Source organism: Strigops habroptila, chromosome 4 (assembly GCF_004027225.2).
Source record: "Strigops habroptila isolate Jane chromosome 4, bStrHab1.2.pri, whole genome shotgun sequence".
Taxonomy (NCBI): Eukaryota; Metazoa; Chordata; class Aves; order Psittaciformes; family Psittacidae; genus Strigops; species Strigops habroptila.
In genome coordinates, this window is record NC_046358.1 from 30,676,454 (window position 1) to 30,697,873 (window position 21,420).

The window sequence follows — 21,420 nt, forward strand, 5'->3', positions numbered from 1 at the left end:
AGCCACACTCATACGCATCATTTCCTGATTGCTGTGCAGTCCACATAAAGGAGAACAGTGCTTTCATCTGATGAAAACAATTTTGAAAGAATAAATGGGAAAGATTGCTACTTACAGAATCATGCAGAGGCACAGAATGGTTCAGGTTGAAAGGGACCTCTGGAGGTCATCTGGTCCAACCCCCTGCTCAAGGAGGACCACCTAGACTGTTACAAAGGACCATGTCCAGATGGCTTTTAAATATCCCCAAGCAGGTAGACTCCACAACCTCTCTAGGTGACCTGTGCCAGTGCTTGGTCATCTGCAAAGTAAAATAGTGTTTTCTGATGTTCAAGTGGAAAACGCAGCTGAGCGTACTAGAGGTGGTTTGGCAGCCATGAGACACGGAAAGTAACACCTTTCTGTCTTAGATTTAGCTGTATATCTTTCAGGATTATGAGGAGACTTCACTAATGTAGTTTAGCCTGGGGACTGTTGCCCAGGATGCGATAAATCACATCTCCTTTTCCATGGAGAAGAAATGCTGCAAGTGATAGACATCGCAATAGTAAGAGGGCACATGATAAAATACTAGCTACTTACTGAAGAAGAGATTTAGGTATCTGTTTTGCTGCAAAAGGGCATGTGCTTTTGGAAGAGTAACTACCAAAAAGTCCAGTTTGATTCTTATCAGTGACAGTAACTGAACAGCTGATGTGCCTGTGTTTTTTAGCATGCTGCAGGTGAGCTGACGGACCAGTGAGTGTCCTCACATTTGAAACCATCATAAAGAGTGAGAAAATGAAAGAAGTACCTGCTCTAACTGGAAGTTAGCATATGTGTAAAAGCAAAGGCATAAACCAAAATACTTATTTGTCAGCAAAACTACTTCTAAAATTGGCAAATTGCTAACAACAAAAGCAAATCACAAACAATTGCATGTTTCCTTAGAAAGCTACAGATTTAATTAGAAAGCAAAAAGCACTCATGCTTAGCCTAGGAAAAGGGTTAATGCTGCCATGCCTGGTAGGATTAGAGTAGATACTGCAAAATCACAGAATCATAGAATAGTTAGGGTTGGAAAGGACCTTAAGATCATCTAGTTCCAATCTAGAAATTTTCTTTGTTTTTAGTGTGATGCAAGTATTTAAATGGAGCAAGACTAACAGGCTCTTGTAGATCCCTGTCTCCCTGTTTCTTGGGCTATTTGGAGGTAAATGCTAACCCTTTTTTTTTTTTTTATATTACCAGAATATAAGAGAATCAGGAATCACAGGACCAGGAATGAGAACCATTTTGATGGAGTCAATCCCAGGTGTTAAACTGAAATGCCATCACAAGGAAATAAAAAAATCCCGTATTGTTGAATATCAGTTACTTGTTTATGAAATTATTAACGACACTTGAACTTTATACCTGAAAGATCTAAGTTCCGGTAAATAACTCACAGCAGTAGGAGACAGCTCTCTCTCTCTCTTATTTTCTTAGGTATTTTATAAAGGCTTTCAACTACTTATAGCTTTCAGCAAGAGACTGTTTTGAGTCAAGGAAACTATAATTACAAAAGACATCACTGAACCATCTTCATACAAAAGGAGACTGTGGAAGGTACAGTGGTCATGTTTTATGACCCTAATCTTTCAATCACATCTGCATGTATTGCTGTCTAGTCCTACTAGTTTGAATTCTTAATGTGTGCAGTTCTCTCTACAAAGTCATTTCTATCCACCAAAAAGCTGGTTTCTATTTAAAGAAAGGCTGATTGACAGCTTGATATATGTGAAGAAAAGCTTTATTCACAGGGAGGTACAATTTATGGTTCACATTGCATATTAGAAGAGGTATTGAATAAAATTCTCAGTACATATAAAATTGAGAGCCATGTAGGAGCCACCTCAATGTGTAGAATTTGCATAGCCTGTAGTGGTTTGGTTGTAAAATACTCATTTGTGGGACAGGCTAATGGCAGATACTGAGATACATGCACCAAACGCCAAAACCTTGTTGTAGCTTATGATAGTGCTTAAATCCTGGAAGAACACCCTTATAAACAATATCCTTCACACGCTTTACATATATCTTTATTATCTTTAGAACACACAAGAGAGGGCTCCCACAATGAATTCTCCCTTTGGAAAAGACTGTCCCTGATTCAAGCCAATAGCTCCCTACTTCCTGGTCTGAAAATTGGAGACCTTTCCAGGTTGTCCACTCCTATTCATCTATTCATTTGTCCACATCTTAAAGTCTTTCACTGGTGATGCCTCCTACTTGATATTAGTGATAGTGCTTTGTCACGTGCCCTTCTCAGGAGGTCAGGCCCTTCCTTTCAAATTCCTAAACAAGGATTTAAAGGAAGTGCCAGTACTTTCCAATTGCTCCTTTATGAAGGGCCAGGCCTGCCCCAAACAATTTGCAGATTGCTTACAGACCACTGTCACCAGGCTTCCAACAGTATCCCTGAAATATCTAGTTGCTTCCTGTGAATAAATGCGATGAGAAGTCTTTCAGCAATTTCTCTTCAAACATTTGTATTTGTTCAGGTGAACTTCCTATAAAAATGGAGCCATAGTAATGATAAAAAGTAATAACCATACTTTCCATAAACCTCTGTAGAATGGACATTTTCTCTTACCTAATGCTGTAATTTGGGCAATTTAAGAAAAGTTATGATTTCATTGGCATTTAGTTTCCAAGAGAACATGGAAATATTAAATATTTATACAGTTAAGTCCATGGCTAATGTATTTCTCGTTCAAACATTGCATGAATTTTAATTGGCAGCATGAATTTTATGCTGTAGGATATTGTATAATGTCGTATGCAGTTTGAAAAGTACACAGTCAAAAATGCAAAGAACTGAACTCTGAAGCAATGAATACAATTTGAAAATCATTCTTTCACATTTTTAGTGTGATTCTTTCCTGAATTGACTGTATTGAACAACTTGCTTTGTCTTTATGCTAACAAAGCCAGTCTGATTTATTGCTGAATTTAGAGGTCAAGTTGCATTTCTTGGCTCAGGATCTTAAGCATATGCAATCCTGCCCATGTGTCTAAGAACTCAAATATTCTGAATTGCCGTGAAGGCAAAAAAGAACTGTCAGAATGCTATTCATACCTTGTGTGCTGACTGCCTGAATTATTTCTGAAATATAAGCTTCTGGTAGTGGCTATGTAGCTGTATAGCTGTGGTTTTCTTTTACTTCAAATCACACAAGGTAACATGAAATTTAATAAATTACTGGTCTCCTCCTCACACACACACACCCCCTCAAAAAAAAGAAAACAAATACAAAATAGAAATGAAAGGAATTTATTAACTTCTCCCAGTTTAAGTTCCTGAGTCATTAAAGCTTCTGAATCAGAAGCCCTCATCACCTTCAAGAAAAGTAAGAAAAGATCTTTTCCATTATAAAAATGTCTTGCTGGGAAAAAAGGCATCACTCTCTTGTCTGTTGCCTCCATGGGAGTAAGAAAGCATTTAGTGTGAGTTATTACAGCTCTGCATCAGAAAATTGTTCCCCAGCTGCAATCTTAGGCAAGAGATGCTACTTCGTAGAATGAAATAATTTGGGATTCATGAGCAACGTCAATCGTATCAGGCTGGCCACAGAACAACTCAAGCTTCTCTTTTCCTACTCTTAACTTACTACAGTCGTCAAAACCCCATAGCTTGGTGCCTGAATGTGACAGCTCTGAAGACTTGGGCTGCACCTGTAGGGCCAGGTTGAGGACATGCAGTGGTCCCCTGTTGTAAGAGGCATTAAACATTCTCTGCTTAAATACTAGCCTGATTGCACTATAGGAAAAACAAGCTCAGGATAGCTCCTGGAAGACAGGATTTTACAGCAGTTGGTTTTGCGTATGCAAAGAACGTCCAGGGCATGACCCTTGTCAGAGTGCCAAGTATGAATGGACATTTTTTGTTGAGAGAGTTCCAGCAAGTAATTAAAATCTGCAGAGTGTAGACCTCAGAGAAGAAAAAATTATGAACTGCGAAGATGTTTATGGGCCTCACAATGAGGAGACATGAGTTTCATTGCTGGTTCTGCTTTTGAACAGATCTGGCTAGATATAACCTGGGCAAAATGGAAGTAATTCCTGTGAGAAAATATTTTTGATAAATGAACTACTCTGGATTTGATGAAAAACCTGCATTGATTGAACAAAGAGTGGGCTTCTCAAAAGAACGAAACTGATGGTTCTAGCTGCCCTTCTGGAAAGCACGGACTGCACTGTGGTAGTAGACTAACCTGTCCTGTCTGCCAAACACTTCTCAAACACACAGGCACCTTGCAGTCAGTCTAAGCAGGATGCCCTGCTTAATAATTTTGGTGATGTATTCAAGTAAGGTGATTTCTTCTGATTCTTCAGGGCATGTTCCAGCTACTTCTAGTTTCTGCTTGCAGACAGGACTTTTATGACTTCTCTTAGCAGACAACCCCATGAGACAAGATGGAGAAAGAGGGAGATTTGTGACTTTGGAGACATGGGAGGTGGGGAGAAATTGGCTATAGGGGAGAGATCCTCACCATATAGAGATGGAACTTACTTACCCTATAAAAGTGAATCCCAAACTCTTGTTTGGGCTGTTTGATATTTAGGGCTATAACGTATAGTCTGCAGCTCGACTGTTTTGCAGTAAGCATTATTTTTGACTGTTTTCTGTGCAGAAGTGCAGTGAAGGCTGACAGAACTCTTTTGCTCAAATTCTCTCCCTCCCCCCTCCCCAGAAGCAATGAACTACATAATTCACTGACATTAGTCCAGATTGAGTGCAAATATCCCTCCTGAGAAATACCTTTGTTTACTTCAGGATCTGGTTTCAACTTCCATGGAATATCAAGTCTGTGTGGGTTACATGTATTTTGTACACCCAATAAATGTCAAGGTACTGGAAGTTATACTTCTTTGTAGCCGCTTGTAGCCACTTTTCAAGATACTAATTTTCAGACCACCCTACACTGCATTTGTGCTTGAGTTTTCTCATCCATATGATGGGAACAAGTCCTTGCTAACCTACGGTACCTCACAGTGTATTTCAGTTAATTTGTTAATGTTTGGAAACACAACTGAGACCATTTAATAGATGCATTATAGAAGGAAAAATTCTTAGTTATTGTTAGATGGCTACAGTTTTAATTATTTTCACTCTTTTACCTGAAAGCTGTACAGTTAAACTTTAAAGGATCCAATTATTCCAGTGGGAACATGACGTCTATAGCTCAGTACAGTATAATTATTCACGCAATGATCTTTACTTTCAGAGATAAACATAGTTTAATTTAAATTTTGCTGAAAACAGCCATATTTTTACAAGCATAAATTAAGGTAGATGAACATTAATAATGTCAGTTCACAGCTGTTCTTAACTTAAATAATTACCACTCACTCCCTATGATCAACATTTTACATGCCTAAACTATTCAATTAGAAGCACAAAGCACTTGCTTCCGTTATTACTATTAAAATGAGGCCTTAGCTGAAGTATGGTAACACTCACGTTACAGAAAAATACGATTGAGGCTGTTGATTTATTAACCAAGTTGGTTTGCGTTTGATGGCAGTTGTGAATGTGTGGATTACTGCAAATGCATTTAAATAACAGTTGGAATTAATGCTACATTAATTACTGATTCTATGAACACTGTAGCATATGCTGCTATTAATTGCATCCATTATCACAATATAAATATCTCTTTATAAAAACAAATGATGCTTCATCTTAATATTCTCAATTTTGATATCCTCCTTCACATCTGTTGCTACTTCTGTTTTAGTGTTTTTGCTATAAAGAGCCACCTGTTAATTGTAACAGATACTTGAGATGTTTTTAGCCTTAAGAGAAAAAAAGTCTACTCGCTCCATCCCCCCCCCAAATATAATGAACTCTTAACCCTCTGAATTATTTACTAAAATCTCACTAAGACTTTTGCAAAAATTGCCCCATTTAAATATATTGGTTTTTTCTCCTTTTATTTGAATAATGAATCAGATAACCTAATGCAGTATTCTATTAATATTTTTACTACAATAATGACAATTGCGTTCAAGAAACTGTTTAGACAGATAGTAGGGGAAGTATTTGCTTAAGGTAGGATTTCTTGTTCTGTTCTATAAGCAAGAATTGCCTTGGTAGTAAGCCCAAAAAATGTGTTTCAAATCGGCTATATAACTATCTATCTGAGAAAGTAATTTTTGATTAAGTTAAGTTTTGCTTTGACCTAATGAATGATTGCTGCCTACCCTGTAAACCTGCCATTTCTTAGCCAGCCATTTCCATGGTGAAAATCTTTAATCAGAGAGAACAACCTGGCTTTTAAAGTGCAAGTTTCCTTTGAAAAGTGTCTCATTATAAATCACATTATAAGCTTATTTTGACTTTGTTTCAGATTTACTGTCTTTCAGTTTAGATTTTTCTCAATTACAAGCAGAAAGTTCTTTTCCTGGGGCAGAGGAGAAATCTTTTTATAATTTTCATCTTTGCAGACTGAACCTGGGTTGTGCAATTTTTATGTTTCCTTTCCGCTCTGCACTTTATCATCTGTTATAGATCCTACCGGACCAAACCCGGTCATGAGTCACTGTACTGTTATTCACCTCTTTCCACAAATGTCTTAAGCAATTGCATCATCTGAGGGCAGGATTCCTGGTAATGAGAATGTGATTACCACTTCTTTCGTTCATGTGCAGTAAGAGAGCCTATCTCTTTGTCCTTTGTCCATTAGCTTGGGTGAGACTTCATCATTACCTATAGTAAGCTCTTTAGAATTAATGCACAGAGAAATCTAATTTGTGATGCTTGGTGGTGCTTTAATTTCAGCTGAATCTCAGAGTTGCATCTTGTATTCCAGAGAATAATTACAATAAAATTAATTGGCAAAAAATATCATTAACAGCTATTAATACTCCTAACACCCACCCACCTCCACCCATTATCATATAGTCTAATTTTCCTACAGCCCTGCTTCACACACACCCTTATCTTGCACTAGTTCACTTTTCAGAAGAATGCTACCATTGCCCAGTCAGTTTTCTGGGCTTTCCTGTTTCAAACTGGCCCATTCTTCTTTGCCATTCTCTCTTTATATCTAAAGTATATTCAGCATGCCCTCAAGATCTGGTCACAAGCACTTATAATATTGCTGGTTTTTTATTCAGTAGCATAGCAATTGCAGCAGTCATTCAGGTACTCAGTTTCAAGTCTGTCCTCCATCTGAAAGCTTTTAAATAAGTATTTCTTAACTCCAGAAAAGTGTCCTAGTCAGCCATTTCTGTGCAGGGTATAAATGCTCTCTTCCTGTTAAAGCAGTGCCATTTAAAACATCTAAGGGCTATGAATCTATTATAGACTATTATAGAGAGTCGCTGGACAGAGAAAAGTAGTGGATATTAAGCAATCATTGGCTTTATCACTGAAATAGGTTTTGGTGCTATGATGGAGGCCAAGAACTCTCTCACTCTCATGTCTGCACCTCCTGTGTAGGGACTTGTGGGTCCTACTAAGCTCTTTTTCTAGTCCACTGAATCTTGAACTCTTTGTAAAGCACTATGCCTTCAAGGAGGGACCTGAAGCATCCTTTATCCCACAGGCAACGCTCTCTTCTCCCTCAACTTTTTACTAGCCTCTATCGTCATGCCTGTGGGTATTTAAGAGAGGAAAGAGAGGAACCTGAATCTCCTCATGTGAAGATATTTGTGTTCTGTGCTTTCATCTTGCTTTCATTGCGGTGTGCCAGATGATAGTATTTTAATGAAGCTACCAAACCAGGTAGTTCAGGGAACATGGGCATTTTGAGGATTTCACATGAGATAAGGTCTGAAAGGGAAAGTGAACCTCTTAGCAGAACCCGGGGAACCTTCAAGCAAAAGCTTGTTTTTCTAAGAATTTGGGCTCTTTCAATCTTTGTCAAAAGAGATCTTTTGGATTGCACAGAATAGAATCTGACTAAGAGAACATCATTTGGCAAAGTCACTTTTCAGATTTAAATTGTATTTCCATTCTAATGAGAGCTTCTGATTAGATATTTTTCACCTGCTGCGTAAGATATTGGTTCTCCTCACAGCTCCCTTATTTAATGCTCTGTTTTGTTTCCTTTAAAACAACGCTACCTGAACTATGGTGTTTCTTGTAAATTTTTTTTTCTCATCGCTAAATAAAGTCTTTGAATTATGGGGAGAGCCAAACTAAATGAGTAGAGCTGATTTGTAAGACAGATGCTCATCTGCTGGCAATTTCAATATCCTCATCAGGAAATTGGAGCCAAAGTCTGTGTGTCATCGATGTATGTTTTTTTCTTTTATCTTGACATGTATTGTATATATGAAAAAAATAGGACAAATCCTGGGATTGATATGATGAGACTGTTTATATTTATTAGTACCTAAATATTATGAATGGGAATACAAAGAATTTCTTAGGTTATTTTAGTAAAACATCACTTCAAGTAAACTTTTTTTAAACAGGGTTTGCTAAGCTTTGTAGAAAAACAGTGAAAGTATTATTATTGGAGACATTTAAAATTAGGCTACACAAAAACTTCAAAATACATCCTGATATAAATTATGCATCAGTAAGTAGATGCACTAGATTAAATAAGTCTTTTTTTTTCTGTGATGTCTCAGATCCTGTGATTCAAGTCTTTTTTGTACCATGCTGACTAACTTAATCAGCAACTATAATCATGTGCTAGTGCATGTATCAAATATAGCTTTTAATTTAGGTCTAATAAGTCATTCTGCTACATTATTAAATACAAATTGGTTGCTATGAGAAACAGTAAATTACTGTTCACAGTAGGCATAGACAGCAAAGCTAGTTGTTTTGTAATTAAGTAAAAATCATAGCCCTCAAAGTGAAGGTATTTTTGTGTATCCCAACATGTTTTAGTGTAAAGGAAAAACAGCAATTTAATCAGATATCAGTTAGTTAAGATAATATGATGTTGCTCCCTAAATACATTAATTGATGTCTGACTTGATGCACTTAATTTGTTATATATAGATTAAATGGTAAAGTAGTCTATTCAGTGGAACTAGAGTCAAGTTATAGTGGAATGGATTTGTTTCTATTTTTTTTTTTTTTTAATCTGTCACCATTTTCTGCAGAGTATTGATTTAAAAATTATATTTCTTGGATTACTTTCACGCTTTTGAGTCCTGACATCACCTATCCATACCAGGGTTATTATCAGGAAGTCAGTGCTTAACCTGAATGGTTACTTGCTAGATCTGAGATAATATTATATCATATTCTGTTCAGGGTTGAAAACTGAAAACACCTGGTAACAGAAGACATTGTTCAGGATAGCAGAGAGGACTAGTAATATCTTTCAAAGTATAGATTATGTACAAAAAGAATCTGATCTTCCGAATGGATAATCAGTGTCCAAAATTGTGTTCGTCCATTTCTAGAACGAAGAGCTGTATATACACACAATTTATATATACGTGTATGTGTTTGTATATTTATACATAGCACAGATATATATTTGAAACTGTTACTTTGGATCTTGTCCTGAGAATGTTAATGGTAGTTTGGTATTTTCTTTCAGGAATTTTTACGTTTCCATATTTCTGCTGCAGGCATTTGCATGATTTCCTTTGTGTTTGGCTAACGACAACTCAGTCATTTAATCCTAACTCTGTAAAAAGGTGAGAGAAAGAATTTTACTTTTCAGATATGTTTTCCTTTGCTTTTCAGAGATGAACCCTTATTTCTGGGCAGGAGGATATGTTACCTCTAATTTCACTTTCCTTTAATATTCAACTTTTCTTTGACATGATCAATTAGTTTTCTTTATATTGATATTAAAAATACTTTTAATTGTGCTTCAATATCCTATTGCATATGCATAACTTTGAGCACTTCAGAAAGAATGGGGTGACATCAATTTTTTAAATTTATATCTCTCTAAACAGATTACAAGCTAAAATTTAATTGGACGTATTAGTAGCAGTAATACGTACATATATGTATCGTGCCAGGGCCTGGATTTCCTGCAGTACAGCTGTTAAAAGATAATGTGGTGATATAGGGGAAAGTCAATGCTATAATTTATACAATAAAGAGCTATTAGTAGTTTTTGGGGGGTTTTTTTGCCATTACTCATTTGTTCATGGAGAGGGAAAGCAGGGAGAGAAAGAGAATTGCCCAACGTCAGACAACACGTCAGTTGTCAGTTTAAGTTTTTTCACTGGAGATGATGCGTTATCCAGTGAATCACGATACTTTACTGAGCTCATGCTGTGTAACATGTGCAAGCACTATGAAGTGGGAACTGACTATATTCCTGAAGCATCTCTTGTTTGTTTTCACAGGTACTAAGGAGGATATCATGCTGTGTTTGTATTACTCTAACAGCTCCCCTCATTCACCTTCTGCTAATAAGACATCTTCATTTTAGTACAGTTCTAGCATTTAAAATGTACTTGCTATACATGTATTTGATTCACTCCTTTAAAGCTTTTACTAAGATTTCTGTAAAGTTGAACTGCTGAGTATTTGTTTATTCAGAAAGGCAAGGTCTGTTGAAAGAGGTAAGGTATATTATTATACAAACAGATGCAGCTGGAAAAAGAACCCTTCTTCTCCAAAGCAAAAGTAGCAACAATCAAGGCAGTATGAGTGCAAAAGCAGGAAAGTGTTTTCAGCATGTCTAAGACTGTGACAAACTGCTTATTCATACTTCAGGTAGCAAACTAGCTGGACTATTCGTGAATCTTACAATTTTTTAGAAAACAGTGTAATAGTTAAATAGACTGAGGAAATAAACTAGCAGATTTCATATCACTGCTAGCACCACGAGAACCAGCAGTGGAAACCATGTAAAGCCAACATCCAGGTGCCTGGATAAGGTAAGAAGGTAGTCTGTCTTGAGATAAGCTGTGAGGCCAGCTGTGTCCCATCATCCCTGCCAGCTGCAGTAGACATGAGAAGTAGATAAATCAGTGGTGGAGAGGTTGTTCTGGTATGTAGCTTTTAGAGAGCAGAAAACTTAGAGAAGCTATGATTTTAGTAGATGGTTGCTATCATAGCTGGCTGCAGAAGAGCTACCCAGAGAAAGCTGATGATGAGCATGCTGGTGTATTAGTTAATTAGCATGTTGTTTCTTAAGACTATGTTCTAATGCTGGAGGTTAAAGAGGTTGGTAGGATGAACTTCCTGTAAGTAATCTTATTCACTGGTGATTGAAGGTCTGGGGGAATCAGCAGATACTGTTCTAAGAGGTGAAGCATACTAGAAACCCTTGCTGAGAAAGAATGTTATCAAAAAAAGAGAAAGCACAAGTAACGGGTCTCGGATGGCAAGGGGAAAAAAAAATCCCAAGAAGCAAGCAGTTCCAACTGGGAGATGGAGACTGTAAAGTTAGTTTTTTCCAGGACACTGACCAGGTCACAGAAATAGCTACCTTAGATACCACCAAAAAGCAAATTTCCACCATTTTTTGTGTTGTGTTCTGGGAGGGTCATACTTCCTTTGCTGATGAAAATTAAGTATATAGATGTAGTTCCTTTCTATGAAGCGTTACGCTCTGCTGAGTGTCTTATGTTCAATCTTATTCATTGTTGTGATTTAACCCTAGCTGGCAACTAAGCACCACCTAGCCAGTTGCTCAACTCCCTTGCAATGGGATGAATGGTGGAGAGAATTGGAAGGGTAAAAGTGAGAGAAGACATGGGTTGAGATATAGACAGTTTAATAGGGAAAGCAAAAGCCACCCACAACAAGCAAAGCCAAACAAGGAATTCATTCGTTACTTCCTAGAGACAGGCTACCTTCAGGAAGGTAAGACTCCATCATGCATAGTTACTTGGGAAGAAATGCCATCACTCTGAATGTGCCTTCTTTCCCCAGTTTTTATTGTTGAGCATGACACCATATGGTATGGGATATTGCTTTGGTCAGTTGGGGTCAACTGTACCAGCTGTGTCTCCTTCCAGCCTCTGGTTCACCCCTAGCCTGCTCGCTGGCGGGGCAGGATGAGAAGCGGAAAATGTCTTGGCTCTGTGTAAGCCCTGCTCAACAATAGCTAAAACATCCCTGTGTTACCAATGCTGTTTTCATCACAGACCAAAAACATAGGTCAGTACAACCTATTGTGAAGGAAATTAACTCTGTCACAGCCACAACCAGTGCATTCACAAATAAGACTTGGGGAAACTATTATGGCATGTGAACTCTGCTTGCTGGGGTTTTGTTAAAGCTTGCATGAGCATGCTTTATACCTTGCTGGGGTTTTGTTAAAGCTTGCTGGGGTTATTAAATTGCTGGGGTTTTGTTAAAGCTTGCATGAGTACGCTTTAGACCTTGCTGATTGCTATTCTGCAACTTATTGCTTGTTTTACATTAGCCAACAGGAGAATACTGACTTCTGTTTGAGGCTAGTCCATTAATTCTCAGCATCTGCAATTTTGGGAAGTCTAATACTTTGGTTACATGCAGACTTTCACTTCCGACCTCTGATGCCTTCCATTCCTGTTGGGCAGCAAACTCTACCTTCCCTTTCCCTGTTTCTAGCTAAATTTCTGTCTGTGATGGGTCAGAGAGACTTTGGAATAACACCGAACTTTTATTTTGTGTAGAGTTTTATGAATGGAGGCTCTCTGGCTGGTCAGCAGTGTATAGCTTATTATTTGCGCCTCGCCAGATATTTTCAGAATATATTAGTAGTGTAAAAGGTAACAAAATAATGATTGGTACTGTTTTGTCTGTGGATTTCTTGATACTTATGGGGGGGTGGAAGTGAGGGGGAAGAGTGCTCTGGTTGCAGTTATTAACCTAAAGAACAAAAATAACTACAATTTTAAGCATCAGCACTGAGAATACATGTGGATTCCGTGCTGCTGATGAGCTTAATTTTTGCATATCACTTTCCCATTGAAAGAGAAACTAAAGTTTCATAAAATATTATGAGCTTATATAAATAAAATATAACTAAAAATAAAATATAAAAGTTGGCACTGACTTCTTTTTGTCAAATGAAGGTTGGTGGCTTGTCAGTTGACCAACATCTTTGTTTTACATTGGATTTTTTTTTATATGCTAAATCTCCATTAATGTTTTCCGCAGTGTTTTCCAGACTTCCTAAATGAAGTCAAGCATGACCAATTCACCTCGCAACTGACCTCTTCTTTTTTGTCATGGAAACAGGATTTTGTTGCTAGATGATGAAGTGGTACCAAATTTGAAAGAACACAGGAAGACACTTAGCATCCAGACAGTTATAATTAATTGCAACAAATTATACCGTTGATATTTTCCTATTGGAACAAATAAGTTATTTCAGTCAAATGTAAAGGTTCTTTCCATGTGCTTGGTGTATAGACTCCAGTGTTTGTTCTTCCAAGCAACAGAGTATAGGAAACGCTGAGGCAAAAAAGGTCCAGTGGAAACAATTGGGGTTTTTTTGTTTTAAGAGAAATTTGTAATACATCTACTAATATGGAATATATATTAGAATCTTTCTGAGAATTCGAATGATCAATACAATCCTTTTGATGGCTGTACTGCTGGCAGTGGCAACTTTCCATTTTCCAGCAGTGTCAATAATGCTACCTTCTGCTTTGTATGATGTTGTTTCTTCAAGAATCTAGCTGACTTTAAAGAACCTTAACCACAGTACCTTTGAAAGAAGAGGCAAAACATTTCTTCTCCAATTTATGAATTCTTAGGAGAGTAATTTAAGACTAGTGATAAAACTATAAAAGTGTGTTCGTTCTGTTCAGGAACGTAGGTTTAGAATGACTTGCGTTTTGGGTGGTATGTCACCGAAAAGCAGTCCTTTTGGGTGCATCACATTGTACATTCAAAGTCTTGAGTCTGCTTAGACCCGGTATATCTGTTTACATAATATGCTGTGCTCTGCAGAGGTTTAACATAGCTATAAAGAATTGCGTAACCATGTTTAAGTTAGGTGAAACTTCATGCTGTGTGTACATATTAAAAAAAAAAAAAAAAGCGTATAATAAATACACCCCCTGATTTTCCTCCTTTGAATCCCAAGACTAACTATGAAATGTTATGATAGACTTTCTTTACTCTGCTGCAGCACTATTTTCATCTTTCAAAACTCTCTAGCCTCAGAGCTGTCAATTCCTAGCTTCTGAAGCTGCTTGATTTCCTTTATCCATATCTTGTCCCATATCCTGTCTGGGTTGTGTTGCCTCCTCCTCTTCCTGGACAGTAATACTATTCCACTTGAAATGCAAAGAAGTTAAGCTCTACAAATGAAAATTGTCTCCTTTCTTTTACACTTTGTTGCTGCATAGCAGTTGTGAAATATTTGTCACGTTACTATAGAGAAATCTATAGAGAAATCTAGTAGTGATTTTCTATAAATATAAGAGATGACAAATATCTCCAGTACTATCCATTTCTTTTCTTCTTTCATGTCTTACAATAGGGAAATGCCACATTTTTATTGTTATGATTTTAAGGGAGAGGTGGAGAACAATAATCTCCTTGTTATCCTGTTGATAGTACCAAACCATACCATTACCTTCTGCAAGCTATTTTTTGGTCCTAAGACCTGAGTATATAGAGGGTTTGATTAGTCCATCATTATCTTTACTTAGTGGTTTAAATTATAATAATTTATTAGGTTACACCTATGTAATTTATTATGAATTCACAGTGTGACTTAGTACTGTATGTTTATTTTAATTAACTTGTTTAATATATGTTGACAGAAGAAGGCAGCTTGGGTATATTTCATTCTATTTTATCTCTGGAAAAGTTATTTCAGAACCCAGTGTGACTGAAAATAATTATTAACATTTCTTCAGTATATTAAAACTCTAAATATTTGGTCAAAAAAGCTTTGGTTGAATGTGTTGAGGAAGAGGAATATTTTCCTTTTAAATGTGATGCACCGGTGGTTATAACTACTAGCATGTAATTATAGTCTGTGCCATATGGATAGGTAAAATTGAGCAGGGTAGATCTACCAGAAGTACAAAGAAATCCTGTGGGCTAAGCAAGTAGGTGTTGTGGTATGTGTTCGAACTGTACTGAGACATGGCAGTCCCCATGGATAAGCCCTTGCTTTGGTACTCCTGCCATAGGCTTTCCACACAGCACATGCGGCATCAGCCAGCTCTGGGCTCTCACTGGTTATGGGATTTCTAAGGTGGCATGATTTTGTAACATCAGCTGCTACCCTGCCCACAATAAATGAACTAACTATATATACAAGTACCCATACTTTCTAAAGTTTAACTAAAGTAGCAGAGACACACAGTTCAGCCTTTGTATGGTATTTTTCAAAAACAAATTTATGGTGAAGTTCCTCAGAGTCATACTTCTGCATCTGACATTGTGGATTAAGTAACAAGTACTGGCCATCTTTGGTGTTTCTCCTGTACCTTTTTTGAAATTTCCAAGAAGTAGAGATCATTGCAGGAACAGTTTGTACTGTTTACTTAGAAAACCATGCAACCCCCCATAATGACCAAAATCCCAGGCTACTCTGGCTAATTTGCCCTGCTTCTTCATCAGCAGCTGAAGAGATGTCTCAGTTCAAACTGCTACTGAGGTTATCCCAGTTAGACTTAAATGAGCTAATTCAGCCGTAGGAAGAAGGGTAATTTAACAGATGGTGAACTGTGAACTCCATGCTTCTAATTAGACTGCTACCAGTAACTGAGTTAGCTCAAGAAATCGTACAGAACATGGAAGTCTACATTATAATGTATATAATGAGTGTCTTAAAGAGCATAGAGCTCTGGACTTTCAGTAAAGCTCATTTTTCCCTGGTAAATGAGTACACTGGTACGCTATGCTGAACAACCAGGTAGAAGTTTTGAATTGTTTCACTCTGTGCTGCATTTTTAGTTCATTTTTTCCATTGATATGTAACTTTAAGTGAATAAACTTCCTGTGTATGTGAATATGAACAGGAAAATCTGTTTCTTTCAAGTTACCAATTTTATATTTCCAAAATTATTGAACCCACTGAATAATTTCAGCAGAAGTTAACAGAAGTAGATATCTCAAAAAAGTTAATATTTATGTGTGCATACATGTCTTGTGAAAATAGCCAGGGAGAGAAAGAAGATCCTAAAAATGTGCCAATGGAAAAGTAAGTATTATAAGGTGCCAAACAATCTATCTATGTAGATTTGTTGTATGCCTTGTGTTGGTAATGGTTTAAGGAAATTATGTTTCCTTAAACACCAAAGTCTATCAACCATAAGACTTTGGGAAACCACACCTAAATAATTTTGTTGTTTACAGGAAAATGTAGATTTTTTTGTAACATCTTTGAAATCTCTGGGATTTTAAATTTTCTTATTGTTATATTTAGATTTCTACAGTAACTTTTATATCAGGTTTTCAGAGCAAAATTTCACCAAACAGTAAATGTATTAGTTTCAAGTCGTAGACTTGGACAGTTATATTTATACACAAAGGTTAGAACACCTTCCTCCTCATCAAAAGCTGGATAATGACCTGGTAAAAATGAGAAACTGGTGCTGGTATATGGTGATAGAAGAGGCTGTGGTTAAGTTTATGGTTGTAGGGTCAAATCTTCAGGAATACCTGAAAAAATTATCTAAGGATCTAGACATTTCAGAAGTGCCTACAAGCTCTCTTTTTAAAGATGAGTGATGGAGTAGTTGTGCTGTTGGGAAATAATGTTATGTCATTAGTTGTTGCATCCAAATATTGTAACATTTGAATCAATTTCTTTAACTCTCATTGCATACAATCTGGGTACATGAATGAGGTCAAACACAAGTGACTATAAGTATTTGACAAAACACAACTGTCAAGGAAGGAGAAACATAAGTCTGAAAGTATAAATCTGCGCCTGGAATTTCATAAGGGAAAATGCAGATGTGCTATTATGAAGCCACAAGTTGTAGTAGACAATGGGATGTCTGTCAAAAGAAGTGTAGTAAGTGTTGCTAGTGACTCCCTTTCCATGTGTGTTGTCTGAAGTGTTGATTAGCACAATGCAGGGAACAACTGCAACTCTTCTGTGTTAAGAGTTAATATAATTCTTTATGGGAAAGGCATCAAATAAAGTCTATGACAAGATTTTAAAGAGATATTTACCTATTTTTTATATACATATATATGGTAAAATAAATCTTGATATATGCTAAGGAAAAAAAAAAACCACAAACCAAAAAACAACCCCTAAAACCCAAACCAATTTCCCACCCCCCCCCAAAAAAAAGCCACCAAAAAAACCCCCAAAAACCCAACAAAAACAAAACCCAAACACAAAGAAACAAACAGGAAAAAAAAACCAACCCCCAAAAAACTTAAGCAGGCTCTTGCCTGACTCTGTGTGATAAACAGTTTTGGGGTGGGAAAGGATTTTAGCACCTCTAGATTTCTGAAATAAGTAAATGATTCCTGGAGGTATTCTACTAAAGAAAGAAAAGAATGTTCTTTTCCTTTTAGAGATAAACAAATAAAAAATATACCCCTAACCAGGACTGAAGCTGATTTCAAAAGTTATGGCTTTCTTTGGCTTTCTTTAGCTAAGCTCAAACATAAGTTATCATTCTGTTTTGCTCAATGTTCTATAGGAAGATGAAATCTCTCAGTTTCTCTTTTCCTTTCTTGGTGCTACACTCTCCAGATGTTCTCCGAAGAGTGTGGCATGGAAAATAGTACAGCCCCTGCAATGATATCCGAAAAGATATCTTTAAATATTAAAGCCTTGTCTTAGGTTTGAACTTGTTTGAGGGTTTGTTATGTTTGCGGTTAAAAGGTTAGTAATAGTATACGAAAGGTCTTCCAGCTATATCCCATCAGTGCTATAATCAGTTGTATATTTTAGTTATCCCTTCTTAATATTAAAATAATCCATAATTTAGGAGTAATTGATATCTGCACTGTTGCTTGAATAATAGTATTTGAATTTTCCCGATGTTTTAAATATTTAAAAACTTTTTGAAATGTTTGAGTGTTATTCAAAAGAGAAAATAAAAATATTTTAATCCTCTGAGGGATGAGAGTATTTCAGATAAGTAAGAAGCTTGGTTTTATGGAAGTGTCATCTAAAGTTCTTAATCAGTATGATTCAGTGCAGAAATTTCTTTAAATCAGGTAGTGAAATCTTTTACACATTAGACTAATTTTGGACAGCTTTTCTACTACAATAAAACCAAATCAACCTAAAACCTCTACCATCAAAACCACAAATTAAAATAACTTTACTAAAAAAGAGTATTAGCAAACTGGTCAGGAGGTGTGCCTCTGTATGTGTGTGTGTGCATACATATATATGATCTGAAATAATATGAAGGTAATATTTTTCCTCTGACATGGCATCTAGAAAGTTTCATATCATTTTCATAGGATCTATCTTTATGCTTCAATCAGTGTTTTAAACCAAATCCTTTTCCTATCTCCCTTTGGTGTTATAAGTTTTATGGTGTTTCAGGTCTAGCATTATGGAAGAACGTCTTCCATCTTGGCCTATGCCACATTTAACAAGAACTTCCCCAATGCAGCAAAACATAACACTTTTTTCTTGTAAACTTTTTGGTGTTCTCTAGATGAAGAGAAATTTATTATGTTTGCCTGCAAAACCAAGTTTCATAATGTCTTTTGATGAAATAAGGTTATCATCCTAGAAAAGGTTTTGTTGATCTGGCTTCTCTCTTCTGCCCTGTATGATACACATGTATGTCCCATGGCTGCAAGTTTCGGAAAATCAACATGTGAAGAAGCCTCCTATTTGTACTTTTCTGATTGCCTCAGGAAGTTTAATTTGTTTAGATTGTTACATTTCGAGACTTTCAGATGGCCAGAATTTGCCTTTGTTTTCTGAACATGACACAAAGGTATCTACAAATGCCCTGTTGTATAGGTAGGGGAAAGAAGCAATGATTGCAGAAACAAAAGCATGATTTAAGGTTGCAATGGAGAGGAGCAAATTTACTGGGGGAAGTTTATAAAAGGAGACTATTGAATAAGGAAAAAGATGTGGCTAAGTTATACTTACAAGGTCTGTCAGAGGTAGTTATGTCTCTGGACTTGGTCATAACTGAGATGTATGAGACCAATAATCCTGCAAGACTCAGCAAGGCAGTGTTATTAAAACACCAGCCCAGAGGACAGTGCTGTAGTGTTCCTATGAGAAGCTAAGGAGACAGCTTAGTAAAGCTACCCCCCTCTGTGGGGTACATAAAACTTTGGTTTCTGTAAATGGTCATGTCTAATTGGATTTAAAATTAAAATGCTGCTGCTTCACTGGACTTGAAACTGTGCCTAGGGATGAGGAAAAATGTGGACAGAAAGTAAAGCTTGGCTGTTTACTTACTTCCTGTAGCCTGCTTTTCTTTTCTGTATGTCCCAAAGTACTGTGTGATGTCTTATCTGAATTACGGTGATTGACTTGCATCTGAATTAGTGCAGATAGACCATCCTGCCAACCGTGAAGTCTTTGAATTTGTGAAATTGCTCATTATATTTTTCTCAAATCAGTGTTGTGCCTTGACATTACAAAATAAAACTATCTGTTTCTTAAAGAGTTTGCACAAAGTTTGAGGCTTCCCTTTTGACATATCACAGAATCAATCACAGCCTTAGAATCCCTTGGAAGCCTTGGTGCAAATGAACTTGATTTCATTTTAGTTACGTACAAATGGACTGTATACTAAATGCCTATGTCTTCATGCCCTGGAAGGATCAGTTGCTGCAAAACAGAAAACAGTTATGACTGGAAATGAGAATGGCAATTGGAAAATACTCACTTCACTAAATGCCCCAAAAGCTACAGTGGAGTGTGAGTCACTGATTAGAAGGTGACTCTGAGGGAATGTGAACACTATTATGAATAATAAATGTATATAACAAATGGATGAAAGAGAAATTTAGTAATGTAAATCAAAAACTGGAAATTGTGGAGAACTGATAAGGCAAGGAGAGAAGGTGAAATTTATAGTCAGCAGAATTAAGAAAAATAAGAGGATTAAATATACAAAGAACAAGATAAATCCTGACAATTTTATCAGTATGTTGCTGGATGGCAATAGTGGAATTGATCATGCAAATGCAGAAAAGGCAGACATGTTCAACAAATATTTGTGTTTGGGGAAGGGGGGCAGGGAGGAACTAGACGATGTAATATGCTTCGCTTTCCAACTATAATTAAGGAGATTAAGTAATAGGTAGTAAACTAGACATTCTTAAATCAGCAGGTCCCAATAACTTCCTTGTTACAACCTGGCAGAACTGCTCTCTCTGGCAGTTCGACAATCAAGTCCTTTTTTTCCAGTCATTTGATACTTTTTCATCTTTTTATGCACTATTGCAGATACTGAGTAACCACTCAGCAGTTCTCTAGACATTGTACATAACCTATTTAAATCTCCTATTAGTAACACAACATCATTCCTTCATATGTTGTTTAGCACATCTCATACTGAGCTATAAAATTCACCTTTCTCCTCATCCATCACACTTTCTTTGAGCTATAAAATTGTATGATAGTAGTCTTTGCATGTGGGGTAGAAAACTTTGCAACTGTGTGGGGTTTTTTTCATTCACTGTGTTTAATTGTACTACTATTTTTGCTGAGACCCATACTAAGAATAAGGTCTGAGAAACAAGGGCATTTAAAGTAGTTATCATCTTGTTATCCACCTGGGTTTATGGTCTGCTAATGTTTTTGGTCTATATTTATCATGGGAATAAGCTGCAAGCTTGTAGAAATTTTGCTTAGCCTATACATGTTCCATGACAAAAGGCAAGATTTATTGCCAAGAGAATAGAGTTTTGGTATCAGTAATGTTGCCGCTATGATTTTTATCTTTCATACTCTCTATATACAATTTTGAGAATTGTTTTTCCCTAGCATGTTACTGGTAGTGCATTGTTATGATATTGAGACACCTAGTATAATATTGCTGTCTGTGCCCTCCATGTAGTCAAGGTTCAGGCATATTTTGGACTACTATGCAACCTTCTGGGGGCTCTTCTTGGCAAGAATCAACCATTGAAAACACCACTTTAGATAAGATTTCTTCAAAATAGCTTGTTAAGCCAAGCATAAGATGTCATATTAGCCTTTCAAAATCAGAAGGAAGAACCTAGAAAAATATTATAATACCTTAAGAAAATGGCATTTGCAAGTCACCAGCACCCTGAAATTATTCTTAACACAAGTCTGTCTTTGGATATTGTGAATAAGTGGCAACAGAATTATTATAAAGTTTATTAAAACAGGTGAGTAAAGGTGAAAAGAAAATTAAAATAATTCTTCACACTCCTTGTGGTCAGGCTGAGAAGCTGTTAGGTGATCACAGCAAGCTGGTTTGCGTAGTTCTTGTGCAACTGGATTTCTGCCTGCTGGATTCACTGAAAAGTGGATCTGGTAGCTCCTGCTTTCTTTTTATATTCCAAATATAAACACATTTTTAGAAATATCTCAGATGGAAATGTTTTTTTCTTCCTCATTTTTTATTCTATCT